The 9621-nt window shown below is 42.9% G+C and overlaps 1 pseudogene; it reads right to left on the reverse strand.

Annotated features, from left to right (window-relative positions):
- Positions 1-2019: 2019 nt before the first annotated feature.
- On the reverse strand, positions 2020-2672 carry LOC108538523 (60S ribosomal protein L5 pseudogene; annotated as a pseudogene).
- Positions 2673-9621: the final 6949 nt, after the last annotated feature.

Consider the following 9621-nt stretch of genomic DNA (forward strand, 5'->3'; position numbering starts at 1 on the left):
TGAGTCTGCAGATCACGTCCTTTGCTTGCTAAAACAATTGGGATGGGGAGGTCTTTACAACCCCTTTTGACAGGAAACCTGTTTGGAGTCTAATATGGAGAAAGAAATCCCTATTGTGCAGAAACATGGATACTTCCCATATTTTCTACAGGAATATCACATAGGACATTAGGGTTTCATCAGTTCATCTGTGTATCAGTTGTGGTAGGGAAATTACTGCAAAAAATTTCAGTGGCTTCGCCAATTACAGTTTAATTCTAAGCTTGTGTAACAGCCCAACGTAGATCCAAGTCAATTCAGGAACTTGGCTCCATGCAGTCATTCAGGGGCCCAGGGTGGTCACAATGCCACCATCTTCAGCCCATGACCTCCAAGGTCATTTTGGGCACTGACATCAGCTAGTGGAGGGCCAAGAGCATGTGAGTTTAGAGATGGGGCCTAGAAATGGCACACATCACTTCCTTTTGCATTTTATTGGCCACAACTTGGACATATGGCCAAATCTAACTCTGCTGGAAACCAAGAAATGTAGTCCAGCTGTGTGCCCAGGAAGGAGAGGAAGCAAGTTCCATGGCAGGCTAGCAGTCTAAGCCCACACATCTGAAACCACATACATTACACACATACTGACAGTGTTACTTGTGCCTTTTAGCACACAGATAACACTAAAGCCTGGGAGGAGGAGGGCGAGTGCCTCACGAAAATTATAGGAGTGTTTAGCAGGAAGCTTGAGTGCATTTGCCCCAACTTTCCCTGGAAACAGAGAGCATCTTTCCAGACTTGGACACAGTGCCATCTGCTGCTCAATAAAAAGCAGGGAGGTGGACTGGGCTATGGTTGGGCTTGGGGTCAGAGTAACCAGGTTAGAAGAATCAGAACTCAGTACTCTAGAATTTTCATTGGTTTGGTAACCACAGGAGATTAGAGGAAATTCACGCAGCAGCCACTTTCATTTAACAGACACCAAACAAAAATTGTGAGGAGGAAGGGAAAGGAGTTGTATGGTTGGTTTTGGCTTTCTGTGGAGTTAATTAATTAAGGCAGCTGAGTATCATGGAAGGCAAGACTGGAGTCAAAAGACCTGGGTCCTAGGCCCCACTTTGCCATTATCTGGGCTGCAGTTTCCTTAGTTCTAAAATGAGGGGACAGGCCCAGCACAGTAGCTCTTGCCTGTAATCCCAGCACTTTGGAGAGCCAAGGTGGGAGGACTGCTTGAATCCAGGAGTTTGAGACCAGCCTGGGCAGCAATAGCAGGACCCCATCTCTATAAAAAAAAATTTTTAAATAGCCAGGTGTGGTGGCATGTACCTGTAATCCCAGCTACTCAGGAGGCTGAGGCAGGAGGATTGCTTGAGCCCAGGAGTTGAGGTTGCCGTGAGCTATGGTGGTGCCCCTGTACTCCAGCTTGGGTAGCAGAGAGAGACCTTGTCTTAAAAAAAATAATAAAATTTTAAAAATAATGAGGGGACAAGACTTTTCATGATTCCTTCCAGCTGGGAGCTCCAATCCAGTTCCATAGTCATATGTGACCATTTTCAAGATGACAATTGAAGCCATATAAACACATCGGATCCCTCAGGGAGAGGGTTTCTTGTTTTGTTTTCTTAAAAAAAAAAAAAAAAGTCCATATAAGTTCCACATCAGAAATATCTATTACTCGCTTTTTTTTTTCTGTCAATAAGTTTATTGTCTGTATCTGAAAAATCCTCATAGAAAATTGTTTGGTTTGACCGAGTGCGGTAGCTCACATCTGTAATCCCAGCACTTTGGAAGGTCGAGGCAGGCAGATCACAAGGTCAGGAGTTTGAGACCAGCCTGACCAATACAGGGAAACCCCTTCTCTACTAAAAATACAAAAAATTAGCTGGGCGTGGTGGCGGGCGCCTGTAAATCCCAGTTACTCAGGAGGCTGAGGTAGGAGAATCACTTGAACACAGGGAGGCGGAGGTTGCAGTGAGCCAAGATCGCGCCATTGCACTCCAGCCCAGGTGACAGTGCGAAACTCCGTCTCAAAAAAAATTAAAAACCTTCTTTTTGGGGCTTCTTTTCATAGACTGGATTCTCTCATACAGCAGCATGAGCTTCGTGTATGTCTCCTCCATCATGTCTGGAGTTACATTGTTCTTTATGTATTGAAAGAACTGTTTCTTGTAAGCATCTTCATCCTTCTCCATTAAGTAGCACATGTAATCTGCAACATTCTAGCCTCTGATGTGCTTCTGGTATACTTCAGCATTAAATTCCTTGTTTTCAGAATCATAACCAGGGAATCATTTGGTATTGTGAGGGATAGACAAGCCTCCATCCACAGCTTCCTTCAGGGCACCAAAATCTTTATTGCCAGTGGTAGTTCTGCCAAGGCCTGCATCCAAATAGCAGGTAAAGGCACCTGGCTGACCATCAATGCTTTCCACATCGTATTCATCGCCAGTCACCTCCACTTGGCCTTCATAGATCTTGGCCATGCCAAACCCACTGAGGAGCCTGAGGGCCAGCAGCAGGCCAGGACAATACGCTGCAGCATCATTTGTCAGGCCAAACTTCACACCATATTTTGGCAGTTCGTGTGCATATGCTGTGCAGACTATCATATGCCCCTCAATACAGGCAAAAGCAATCTGATAAATGATAACTCTGTTTGTTACATGAACTATCATCCTGTGTTTAGGTGTGCTGTATTTATTTTTATCCCGTATCACCAAGCGTTTCCGGGCATAGTAATCCGTTTTACCCTCTGTCGTCTTCTAAATTTCACTTGGTATCTCTTAAAGTCGGCTTTGTTCTTCACAACTTTAGCAAACTCCCTCCTGTGGATCAGAGACCTGTGTCTGTGGCTTGACAGAGACCTGCAGGCCTATGCCTTGCATTTAAAGAAAAGTAAAGATGTATGAATTTTTAAATGAACAAGCAGGACTTGTTGATTGGAGGTGGATGATGAGAGAAGAGCGTTTCTAGCTTGGCACAACTGGGTGGCTGAGGAAGTCCCACAGCTAACGAATAACTGTTAGCATTCATACACTCTGGTGCCTCCATATGACTCAGGTGTATTCTAATTGCTTCACATAGCCTGTCTCAATTTTCATAACAACTCCTGTGGAGAGTACTATTATTGGCCCATTTTACAGAAAAAAAAATACACACACACAGAGGAAATACTGATGGAAGAACCGATGAGAAACAGGGAGGAAGGGAGTGTGGCAGACAAACTGTCCACCAAAGTTTGCTGTTATGCTCCCTCCCATACTGTAGACTTATTGCTGGCATATGTACATTTCATAAGGGTGATGCTAAAATTTAGATATGCCCTTCTGCATCCTCTTTTCCGTTCCCTTCTCCTGTCTGGATGATGCCAAGGCAATCTTGGAATCCACCTATTGAAGACGGCAGTCCTCAGTCTGGACCTTTGAATGACTTTGCAGAATGGACCTCTCATGCCCCAATTTCATCCCCTATCTTCTGCCCTAGAATGCCTACTTTGGATATGAGATGAGAAATAAGTTTTTATTGGTTAAGCCATTAAAATGTGGGAGTATCTTTGTTACAGCAACAATACTGAGTGAACATCTTGCTACATCTAATTAAAACTGGGATGGGAGGTAAAGACAATAAATTAAATACTGGACATGTTGAATTTGAAATCTTGCAGGACGACCAAATGGGAAAGGCCTAGTAGGTAGACAGTGAGAGACGGGGTGGGGAAGAACAGAGTCATCGTTAACACACAAATTCACTGTGTGGGCTTGCTCCTAAATAAATCATAGAGAGAAAGGAAAAATTACTGAAATTTTTTTTTCTGCCATTTCACTTCATGGTTATGTGGTCTAAACTGACCACAAAATGGGAGGTGTGAATCTGCTGTTCCTCCAATGGCCTCATTTCTCTTGTACATTCTCACATTGTGAACTCTCTGAGTAAAATTTCAGCCTTTAAAACAAACATTGTTTTGGCTGGGCACGGTGGCTCATGCTTGTAATCCCAGCACTTTGGGAGGCTGAGGCAAGCAGATCATGAGGTCAGGAGATTGACACCATCCTGGCCAACATGGTGAAACCCCGTCTCTACTAAAAATACAAAAATTAGCTGGACATGGTGGTGTATGCCTGTAATCACAGCTACTCGGGAGGCTGAGGAAGGAGAATCACTTGAACCAGGGAGTCAGGTTGCAGTGAGCTGAGACTGTGCCACTGCACTGCAGCCTGGCAACAGAGTGAGACTCCATCTCAAAAACAAAAACAAAAAACATTGTTTTTCTACATAACGGCTCCAAATCTGAGCCAGCTGTTGCATCAGCTGAAACAAAACAAAAAACAATGAACAAATTTCAGAGTGAGAAAATGCTATTTTTACCTCAGCCTCAGACTTTAGAACTCAACCTCATGGAAGACGTGACCTTGCTGAGCGTGTCTCGGAATTCATGCTGTCAAGATGGCGTCTGAATTCATGAAAGGGGATTGGCTCTCTTGGGAAAAATGCATAGAGTAAGAAGAGGAGAGGACCAAAGATGGACCCTCAGGGAGCGCCAGCATTTAGGATGTGGGCTGGAGAGGAGTTACCCATAAAAGCCAAGGAGCAGAAGTCATCAGAAAGGTGGGAGGGATATCAGGAGTAACAAGAGTTCCCAAGGACAAAGGAAAACAGAATGCCAAAGAGTGTCTTTGTAAATAACAGACAGGGTCTCACTCTGTTGCCCAAGCTGGAGTGCACTGATGCAATTATGCTTCACTGCAGCCTTGAACTCCTGGGCTCAAGCAATCCTTCTGCCTCAGCCTCCCAAGTAGCTGGGACTAGAGGTGCACATCACCAAACCTGGCTAATTTTTAAATTTTTTGTAGAGACAGGGGTCTTGCTATGTTGCCCAGGCTGGTTTCTAAACCTTGGCCTCAAGCAGTCCTCCCTCCTCGGCCTCCCAAAGTGCTGGGATTACAGGTGTGAGCCAACACACCTAGCATTCAAATTTTGTTTTTAAAGGCTGAAAAAAGGGGTTACTGGGTTTGACAATAAAAATATCATTTGTGAGTTTTATGATAGCAATCTCAACAGAGGTGTAGATATAAAAATCCAATTTTAATGGAGTGAAAAAATTCAAGGAAGAGAGGACTCTAAGAGGTTTGGTAATAAAGGCATGGCCCAAGATTAGATTGGGAATTAGCAGGTTCAAATCCTTGTTCCATAATTTTCCAACTGTCGAACCATGCTTGGATTCAGTTTCTAAATCTGTAAAACAGTTTTAATAATCCCTGTCTCAGAGAGGTTTTTGAGGATGAAAAGAGAGGACGGTTGTGATTGTATTGTAAAACCCAAACAACTAGGAATGAGTATAAATTATGGATTTTCCAGCCAGTCTAAAATCTTCCTGAGGATACAAAGCAGAATCGCAGAGAGCTGGAACACACAATTCCACCTCCTCACAGAACTGCTGTTACTGGAATGGGCTTCTGGTGATGATCCACCTAATGTTATGGGAAGCGGTTCTGTAAAACACTGGTTCATCTGCTGGGAAGATATCAGAGATGTTGTTTATTACATGATTCAGCCTCATCTCAAAGATGATGGCTGGGACCCTCTGGTCTTGTGGACGAAAACAGTCCAACTCTGTAGAATATTTGAAGATGTTTGTTCTGAGCCAAATATGAATGACCACGGCCCATGACACAGCCCTCAGGAGGTCCTGAGAATACGTGCCCAAGGTGGTCAGGGCACAGCTTGGTTTTATACATTCTAGGGAGGCACGAGACATCAATCAAATACATTTGAGAAATACATTGGTTTGGTGGAGAAAGGCGGGACAATTCGAAAGGAATGGGGATGACGTCTTCCAGGCTATAGATAAATGTAAACATTTTCTGGCTGCCGATTGGTTGAGTTTGTCTAAAGACCTAGGATCAATAGAAAGAAAATATTCGGGTTCAGATAAAAGACTGTGGAGACTGAGGTTCTTTTGAAGTCTCATAGTGGCTGCCCTTAGAGACAATAGATGACAACTGTTTCCTATTCAGACCTTTAGAAGGTGCTAGACTCTCAGTTAATCTCAGGATTGGGAGGGCCTGGAAGAAAAAGATCTAGCTATGTTAATAGAGATTCTTTAGAGATGTAAATTTTCCCCCCAGAAAGGACAGCTTTGCAGGGCCATTTCAAAATATGGCAAAGAAACACGTTTTGGGGTAAAATATTTTGATTTTCTTCTCTGCCACATAATGTTATGCCAGATTCAGAAGGGAAAGTAAGTTGCAATATGTAGGGTTAAATAAAACCCATCTGATAAGAATTATGGCTTGCAGGGCATGACTCCTCAGACCCCTTAGATAAGAACTGGGGCAAGAAAAGAAAAAATCAGAGCTTAGTCCTCAGTCTTAATATGAAGAATAATTGTGCTTCTCCTGAACAATTGGTCTGCTTTTATCTTGTGACTGACTGACCGAGTTTCTCTTTTGCAATGGTTGCTAGAAAGTTTACAGTCAACCATGTGGCCCGCCCATTGTATGTACAAAAGACGCCACGGGGTGCTTTTTTTGTACTGGATTCTTCTCCAGTCCTCCTTAATGTTCCTACTTCTACTATTCTCATATTTTAAATCTGTACCACACTGTTTTATATATGCATTCTTACAAACAGTCTTAAATGTTTTCTGTTACAAGGGATGATATCGAAACTGCCTTTGGAAAATTATGACTGAGACAGTGAAAGAGATCTAACGTAACTGACTCCATCCTGCTTCTAACCTCCAAGCTGTCCTTATTCATTCCTGGGGGTAGGCTGAACTAACTTTGGGAGAAACTTAGTTTATAGTTTAAGTAAAGATGGTAACAGCCCTTTCCCAAGCAAACCTCCTTCTTGCTTGGGGACTAGATTGCCTTTGTAGGACTAACATTAGCCACAAGATTAGAAATTACGGTTTAGGAGTCATGCAGCTGGAGGCTACAAGATTCTGACCCTCCCTCTACTGCTCCTAAGATCAATGCTTGAGACATTTTGCAGACCCTGCACTTGATGGATCCGCTGGCACCACCCAGATCAATAAACTGGCTCATCTGCTCTTATGGCCCCCACCCGGGAACTGACTCAATGCAAGAAGACAGCTGACTCACCGCGATTTCATCTCTGACCAGTCTGCACTCCTGGCTCACTGGCTTACCCCCTCCACCCACCAAGTTATCTTTCAAAACTCTGCTCCCTGAATGCTCGGGGAGATTGATTTGAGTAATAACAAAACTCTGGTCTCCCACACAGCCAGCTCTGTGTGAATTACTCTTTCTCTATTGCAATTCCCCTGTCTTGATGAATCATCTCTGTCTAGGCAGCAGGCAAGGTGAACCCCTCGGGTGGTTACGATATAAATAATTGTTCTAGGCATAGTGTCTTGCTAATTTTTCATCCTCTATTTGATTTTTATGTGTGTATCAATACATCTTCAGTCTTTCTAGACTTGTGTACCTTCCTTAACATCAGAGCTCACAGTGGCTGCCCTTACAGACAATAGATGACAACTGTTCCTATTCAGACCTTTAGAGGGTGCTCAACTCTCAGTTAATCTCAGGATTGGGAGGGCCTGGAAGAAAAAGAGATAGCTATGTTAATAGAGATTCTTTAGAGATGTAAATTTTTCCCCCCAGAAAGGACAGCTTTGCAGGGCCATTTCAAAATATGGCAAAGAAACACAACCTTCTCGAGGGGCAGATAGGAATGCTTTATGTGTGAAGATGTTTATGGATTCATTGAATCACAACAATCTTTTTGTTTACTTCACAGATAAGAAAACTGAGGCACATCAATGTTCAGTACCTTCAAAGCCACATAAATAGTAAGGAATGGATCTACCATTAAAAACCCGGTTGCCCAGGGCCAGAGTCTGTGCCACCAGATGTACCACCTCTCTACAAACTCATGAAAACTCTGGGATACAACTGCTTCAGTATTTTGGCTTGCTTGCTTTGTAAGATATTAGCAAGGAGGGCTGGGAAGGCTTCCTTGTTAATATAATATCTTACAAGTTCTGTGAGGAGGTAGAATTATTTGTTCTAGGTCTCCGTGATCCTGCTTTTTATCCTAAGGAAGACTTTAGAATGGCTGGAAAGCTCATAACTTACACTCATTCTTAGTGTGGGTTTTGGTTTTGGGGTTTTTTGTTTGTTTGTTTGTTTGTTTCTTGAGACATTGTCTCGCTCTGTCGCCAGGCTGGAGTGCAGTGGTGCTATCTCGGCTCACTGCAACCTCCGCCTCCCTGATTCAAGCAATCCTCCTGCCTCAGCCTCCCAAGTAGCTGGGACTACAGGTGTGCACCACCACACCCAGATAATTTTTGTATTTTTAGTAGAGGCCAGGTTTCACCATGTTGGTCAGGTTGGTCTCGATCTTCTGACCTCATAATCCACCTGCCTCAGCCTCCCAAACTGCTGGGATTACAGGCGTGAGTCACCGCACCTGGCCAGCATGGGTTTTAAAACTCAATCACAACTGTCCTCTCATTTCATCCTCAAACGCCTCTCTGAGACAGGGGTTATTAAACCTGTTTTACAGATTAAGACATGAAATGTAACAGTGGCTGGGCAGCTAGAAATTGGTCTTCATGAAATAAATTACATAAAATTTCTTTCATGTGTGAACCCTGAAAATATGAGCCAGGTTTCAGTTAATTTAGAAAGTTTGTTTGGCCAGGCTTGAGGACATGCGTCTGTGACACAGTCTCAGAAGGTCCTGATGACATGTACTCAAGGTGGTCGGGGCACAGCTTGGTTTTATACATTTTAGGAAGCCATGAGATAGCAATCAATATATGTAAGATGTACACTGGTTCTGTCCTGAAAGGCGGGGAACTTAAGCAGGGAGGGGGCTTCTAGGCCACAGGTAGATGAGAGACAAATGGTTACATCCTTTTGAGTTTCTGATCAGCTCTTCCAAGGGAGGCAATCACACATGCATTTATCTCAGTGAGCAGAGGGATGACTTTGAATAGAGTGGGAAGCCGGTTTTCCCTAAGCAGTTCCCAGTTTGACTTTGCCCTTTAGCTTAGTGATTTTGGAGCCCCAAGATTTCCCAGATTTATTTATTTTTCACACATGTAATAGGATTGGTAAAATATAGCTAAAAATAGTATGTCTAAGGAGAAGTCTTAATGAATACAGATCTCTTTCTTAAATAAGAAGTAATTTTTAATTAGATTAATCTGCCTCTCTTGGTGTCAAACAGTCCGAATCTTCCTAGAGTGCTAATTATTTATACCCTACATGGATTTTATGGTCAGCGTTTTAACTTTTTGGAAGTAGCTGGATGAAATACATATGGACCTAGGAGAAAAACAGAATACTATATAAACATGTCACGTCAAAACATCCTACTATTTATCAACTTAGCATAAAAATGGTCCAATTGGCATCAGAATATTGAAAAAACAAGGAGATGATGTTGCTGATTCAGGAACTTCTCACTTCTTTATTTCTCCTCTGAAGGTAGTTAATGAGATTATAGTTTTAATCCTGGACATGCTTGGCCACTCTGCTATCTTTAGTATAGGCTTATGGATATTAAAAACGTTCTTGCTTAATAATTATGATATGAACCTAATGCTGTTTCCTTCTCTTTGATATCCTGCTCGTTCCTCATCAGTCAGGGCCCAGGCAATGTCCC

Source organism: Rhinopithecus bieti, unplaced genomic scaffold (assembly GCF_001698545.2).
Source record: "Rhinopithecus bieti isolate Rb0 unplaced genomic scaffold, ASM169854v2 scaffold_13900, whole genome shotgun sequence".
In the NCBI taxonomy this organism is placed as follows: domain Eukaryota; kingdom Metazoa; phylum Chordata; class Mammalia; order Primates; family Cercopithecidae; genus Rhinopithecus; species Rhinopithecus bieti.